Below are 6,740 nucleotides of genomic sequence, written 5' to 3'. Positions count from 1 at the left end.
TATATATATATATATATATACATATACACTTACATTGTTGACGTTGATCTTCACGCATCATGTAACATAGTAAATGATTATTGATTAATATCAAAATTTATTGTTCTATCTTTTTTTCTTTCTTTTCATTCAATTGACAATCTCTTTACTAAAAATATTAATCCATTTGGTCATTAATGATTAATATTCTTCTTCCTAAATTAAATTTTTGTTTGGTGGATTTGGATCCTCTCATGTTTGAATCAAACATGAGAGAGGGTTATGTTCACCATTTTACCATTAAAATGTATTGGGATTTACAACTTAAAAAATTATAAGTAGAACCCAATGTATTTTAATGGTGAGATAATGAACATAACCCCTCATGTTTAATTCAAACATAAAAGAATCCAAATCCTACTAAGAATTTAATTTTATGAAAAGCATAAAACATAAAAATGATTAAAAAAAATTAAAAAAAAAAACTTATGAGAGCTGATATAATAGAAAACATAAACTGACCATAGAGATAAGGATTATATGCATCACATGCATATAAGGAATAAATGAAATTTTAAGAAGAAATGAAATTTGATAAATTTTCTAGTGCCAATTGTTACTACTCATTATATCACTTTCACTTGCATTACACGCAACAAAGTAAGGTGTGACTCATTCATAATAAGTAAAATTGTGTAGTAATGAAACTAGGTGGCTATTTCTCATTAAGAGACAAATGAAAGAAAAAATTCCCTATATATAACTTAAGAGGCGGTCTAAGCCGCTAATCACAAAAACATAATCACCTAAAATAAATTCTTCAAGATATTACCACTATCTTTCTTTTCATTTTTTCTTCCTCCAAAAACTTGGTGAAACAACAAAAATATCATGCAGATTCATGATCTAACCCTCTAACAAAAAACACTTAACGCCAAAGTTCTTCTTCTCAACCTCACCAATTGAGTGAACTAATTTATTTTGCAAGAAAAATATATCTTCCTCTCTATGTGTGGTGGTAGTTTCCGTTGTTGGATGAGAGTGAGAAATCTTAGTTCGCTAAAAAAGAACAGAAAATTGGAGTCGGGTGATAAATAGGAGAACATGCGCACAAAAGAGATGATATCATGTCTAACGAACAATTACATTTGATCTTTTCTTCTTGTCGGTTGACGCCAACGCCGCCTCAGTTGATTGTCTTCAGTTGACTTGGGGAGCCATGGGATCCAAGGGTTCGTTGATAGGAACACCACTCGGTTTTCTCCTTTCCCTGGGAGCTAATATGTCTCATTATTCTTCTAAGTCTACAACAAATATACATGTTTAAGAAAGTACAAAGCATAGTCAAAATAAAGGCCCTAAAAGTTGGTAAGCTTAGAAGGTGAGTGAGGAGTTACTAATTTACCCATTTGGCTAACTTATGAAGCCTTGCTTCTGGTGGATCACATAAAGGTCTGTTGTGGCGCGTTGAGAGGCTATATGGTATCAACTAAATCATCGCTAGAACTTAAGAGCATCAAGTGAATCGAGCATTTGCGAAGAGTTTCTCCTTTAAAACCTATCTTGATATATGGCTACCAGTTGGGGAAAAGCATTAGACTCCCCTTGTTGATTGGGATACGTCGCCATGGAAAAATCTTGAACCTTTTTTAGGCTCAGGCCAGCGACCTTGTCTAGCTCGACTTCATTGATGTTTTGGGTAGCTCTAAGAACAGTTGATTCATAACTGAGGGAAATGTGTTGTAAGAGTCCAAATTGTATGGCTACATTTTGTGGGTCGTATCACTCCACTAAGATCTTGTTATTTATGTTATTTGGTTTCAAACCACATAGCAGGTCTCTAGTCGTCATAATCCTGGCCCAGTTCTCCTTCATAGTAGCCTAAGCATAGGGGGATCATTGTCTCGTCATGCATCAAATGTCTACCTTCTAGGAAGATACGGGTCCAATCGGGTGATATTTGATTTAGCGAAAACAATCACTCAACTTATGTGCAGGTTGGTTTGTTGTTACATGCAACATGAATTAGTTGCCTCCATATGACCTGTACCTCATTAAAAATTGAGTCGAGGTTCACAAAAGTACCAAAAAAATTAGGAAAATAAAGCCTAAACCTAAATTAAAGGAACCAAATCGGTCCATTTACAATATTATTGTCATTCATCTCCCTCAAGCGTTCTAAAATAGTGGGAAAGGAACGGCAGAATGAGGAAATAAATAAATAACCCCAAACTATGCTTTTGTTGGATTGAAGCAAAGCAACATATAGTTGCAGCTCTTGGACACGAGTTATAGAACCAGTACAAATAAAAAACATGTTGAACCAGTGCAAATAAAAAGTGTTGTGTTCTACATCTGAGACATCGCTAGAGGCAACAACATTATATGCCATGAAAGAATCATAGCTAGAAGTGGATTTTGTAAAATGAAATCCCAATGAAGCGATTGGGGCATCATGGGCTAGCCAAGGATAGCCACCACATCAAGAAGGGTTGGCATCATCAAGCCCCAAGGGAAAATGAAGACGTTGGAACTTACCGACCAATAGCTAAGGAGGCCAAACAAGTGGTCCACTTTGAAGCTTATCTCCACTTGTGAGAGCATAATCATTTTGTATATGCCTACCTTTTCCAGTCTTGTTCTTTAGTTGAAGCAACCCCGATGAGCCATTTCACATAGTCATGGGTTGGACATGAATGTGTTCTAAATTCACTAGGTTTGCTATCAATACCAAACTATACACATCTTAAAGGAAGTTTGGAGTCGAGATGTTCAAGGAAGAAAGGCTCATTTGTTAGGTTAGTAATAGATGGACATAACGTATGGTGATCTAAAATGTGGCGAGGCGCACTAGAAATGTGTTTCTCATTTTGGTTAAGACTTTGTGAATCGGATGAAGATATAGTTGAGTTTCAGGGATAGCAAGATTCAAGAAAATAAGTTACAGAGAGCAAAGAATGCAAGAGAATTCTTAAGAACGCTGGAGAATTCTTAAGAAAGCAAGAAAGTTGTTAGAGGAAATAGATAGCACGAAGTGAAGAGCGATGAAATATGAAATTGGCTAAGATTATTTATATTCCAGTGATTAAGAAAAAATTAGGCTTGATTAGTTGAAATAAGCAAGGTTATTGTTAAGGTAATTAATCGGCATGTATCATTAAGCTTAGTCGTTTCCCAAGTCGAGGGAGGACTTGTGACGACTACTTTTCTATTTTATAGCACAATGATGGCATTTCTCATTGGGAATTTGGTTACACCTAAAACCAAATAACTTGTTAAGCGAAAATGGAAAACAACCTAAGTTGGGGCTAGCCAAATTACTTTAAGTCGCAGGAAGATTAGATGCGTAAGAAGCAACCGAATATGTGTTAGTTGAGTCTTTCGTAGGTGTACAGGAATTCGCAAGGGTCGCAGAGGTCCAAGATTGAGTCAAACCCCACTACAACTTGATAATTTGACAATTACACTCACCTTTAACATTCTTAGTGCCTTTAACGATCAATACAAAGGCATGATAATAGGAAGGAAAAAAATGTGTATAAATAATGCCAACGTGATAGGTTGAAGAAATAGGAAAACAGACGATCATGGGGTGCCACAAATTCCTTCAAATGGAAGTTATCATACACTATCCGCGTAATTAGTTGAGTATGGCTACATGTTTGTAAGCCAAACTTTAGGGTCAATAGGATTAGTTTTGCCTATAAATATCAATACTTGTAATATTTCTAACACACAATCAATCAAACAAGTTTTTTACGTTACCTTTATCAATTTATTTTACATTACTTTATGCATTTAGTTAGTAGTTTAAACATCTACATCGTGCTTAACACTCTTTGGAGTAGTTAAGGAACTCATAGCTAAGGAATATTGTTCCTTTCTCAGAGTAATTGTTTGAAGTAAAAGGAATCAAAAGTTTAGAACAGATAGGTGTTTCCTTGGCTAAGTCTTTTCCCAAGAACAGTCCTAAATCATATGTTCCGAAGTTCTTGCACCATCTTCTCTTCATCTCTAACATTCTCAAACTTCATGAAGCCACAGGTTAACACACTAGTGGTTATTAATGTCACTTTAATTAATGATAATTTTTATTTCCAATTTTTTATAAAAAAATCTTGATGTTTTCATAACAATATATTCCCTGGAGCCTGTTGTGTTTGATTTCAGAACTAATTACAAGACTAGAGAAATTGAAAATTAGGAGACTAAAATTCTCGTTTTTCACTGAGAATTTTTTGTCTCAAGTACAAATTATCTAAAATATCAAAATAATATTTTATATGTTGGAATGATGATTATGATTCAGTTGACCCATACGCTTTTATATTTTATAATTGATAGTTTCTCCTTATATTCTCAAGTACATGTTGGAATTGACCAAGTTGAAGATGCATGTAGAAAAGAAACTTCCATTTTAATTTCTATGCATACTTTCACTAAGAGAGCTTAGGCAAAGATCATTAACATATCTATCCATATATCAGGCCGGCCCGAGAGAATAATAATATAGCAAACTATGAGCAGTATAAATATATGATGGCCCAATGATCTTTAGCTACAATATAATTTAGAGAGTCCTACTAACTTTACTAGATACTAATAGTCTAAAATAAGTAGCAAAAGTTACTAGATATTATTGTTTATTATCAAATTATATAAATAATTCACGAACTTTAAACTACGAATGAAGGAACTTTTTTTTTTTTTTTGATAAAAAATGAAGGAACTATTCATGGGAAATTGCTTTTTAAAATTTATGGTTTATTTAACATGTTTGAGATCTGTCCCGGTACAAAGAAACCTACCACCAGCAAGTTACAGAGATAAGCAAAGTTTGTTGCACTTGTCTCGTAATGAACACCTTGTTGGGACAATGAAACAGCACGAAAGGTACTTTTTTTTCTCATTAAATTATCTTGGATAGTTAATTTGTGGAAAAGAATTTAAAAAAGGTATGATTAAAATTCTTTGATTTTAAGACTTTAATTAGAGGGCACCAAAACAGCTCTAAAGTCACCTTATTACTACCCCATGCTTTTATATGGACCCCTATAGTCAGGCTTGCGCTTAAATTCTCAAAAACGTGCTAACATCAAGTATCATAGAGAAATTGGGACCAGAATTTCTATATAAAATCATCAAGTATATGTGTATACTAGTAAGAAAGTTGATTAAGTCAAAACATCTTATATATGTGAATATGTTTTATATATGCAATATTTGTTAGGAGTCTTGATGTGTGGGACTAATACTTACAAGAGATTTTGATAACACATCTCCACTTAAAATTTTAAGACATTAAATATATAGACTACTCGTCTTATATATTTTACATTTTATTTATTCATAATCGATGTAAAGTTTAATCATTTACAATTGCAACTAATAATACTCTAGTTATAAAGAAAAAATAAGTTGGTGGAGATTAAACTAATATCCTGTTGTATATTTGAGAATGAATTGTCTACATTTGTGTATATTTGTACATATTTTTAAAACATATAACATAAATTACATATTTATTGATTTTATATGCAAAAATAAAAATAATGTATTGATTGTGTAAAGTTTTTATCATTCAATTATATGGCGACACGACATTAAATAGCTAAATATAGGTCACTCTCACATGCTATTATTTCTGAAATTTCACAATGAAGCATTCAACCCCTTTCACAAATTCACAATTAAAGCGAATGGATATTGCTCCCTCAGCCGAAAGCAGCGGGTTGTGATCTCCGGTTCGGGGTCCTCGGATAATATTTCAGCAAAATGATACCACTTTTTTTTATTAATGAAATAGCGGCAAATACCATTTCCTAAAAGGCTTTTTTCACCTCTTACATAATATTATGTTAAAATAAAAGAATTTATGATAATAATAGACTGCCCAACTTCAAGGTTAAATAGCATGCTCATATTTAATATTTTTAAATTTAAATCTACATCATACGTGTAGTAAAAATGTCTTTATAACACAATCTTTTAAAATTTAGATTCTGATAAATTTATATAACAAAAATATTAAAAACAAAAATACTAACAAATATCTTGAATATATATGTTAAAAAAATTAAATATAAAAATATTGCCGTAGAAATTGTATTTTTTTAATTTTTAAAAGTTTAGAAATTATTGTTTCCAACTAAAATATCTATTTTTTTATTTTTTAATGTATATGTCCCTTAAAGTCGCATGTTAATAATCCGCTATTATAAAACCATAACAACGACAAACACATTAAAATTAAACAACTAATAATAGTATATGATATATGAAAAACGGATAGAGTTTTTTTCTTTTCTGAAGGATAAAGAAATGTTAGTGTAGTATTTATGCTAGTGTATTATAATTCATCTTTTTATTTAGAGTGAAAAAATAATGAGATTTAATTTAGCCTCTCAAGAAAATAAAGATAAATTTTAGTCTAAAAAAATAAAATTTGATTGTAATAACTTAATTTTAACTTTCTTTATATTTTATTTAATTGATGAAAGATGATAGTAAGAGGAAACAAAAGATAGTGACAAGAGAAATGGAAAACAAAGTAAGGTGATTATTTTATTTTTTTGAAACTAACAACAAAATTGTGATGTCGCATGGTTGGCGCGTTATTGTTATTCTATAAATACCTCGTTCAGATTTTAAAAATCTTATTTTACATAAATATTTATTTTATATTATATATATATATATATATATATATATATATATATATATATAAGAGATATATATTTGTCTCGTTTTTTTTTATGTAA

The sequence above is a fragment of the Cicer arietinum genome, chromosome 4, assembly GCF_000331145.2.
Source record: "Cicer arietinum cultivar CDC Frontier isolate Library 1 chromosome 4, Cicar.CDCFrontier_v2.0, whole genome shotgun sequence".
Taxonomy (NCBI): Eukaryota; Viridiplantae; Streptophyta; class Magnoliopsida; order Fabales; family Fabaceae; genus Cicer; species Cicer arietinum.
The sequence above is the reverse complement of the archived record's forward strand: the minus strand, read 5'-3'. Positions refer to the sequence as shown.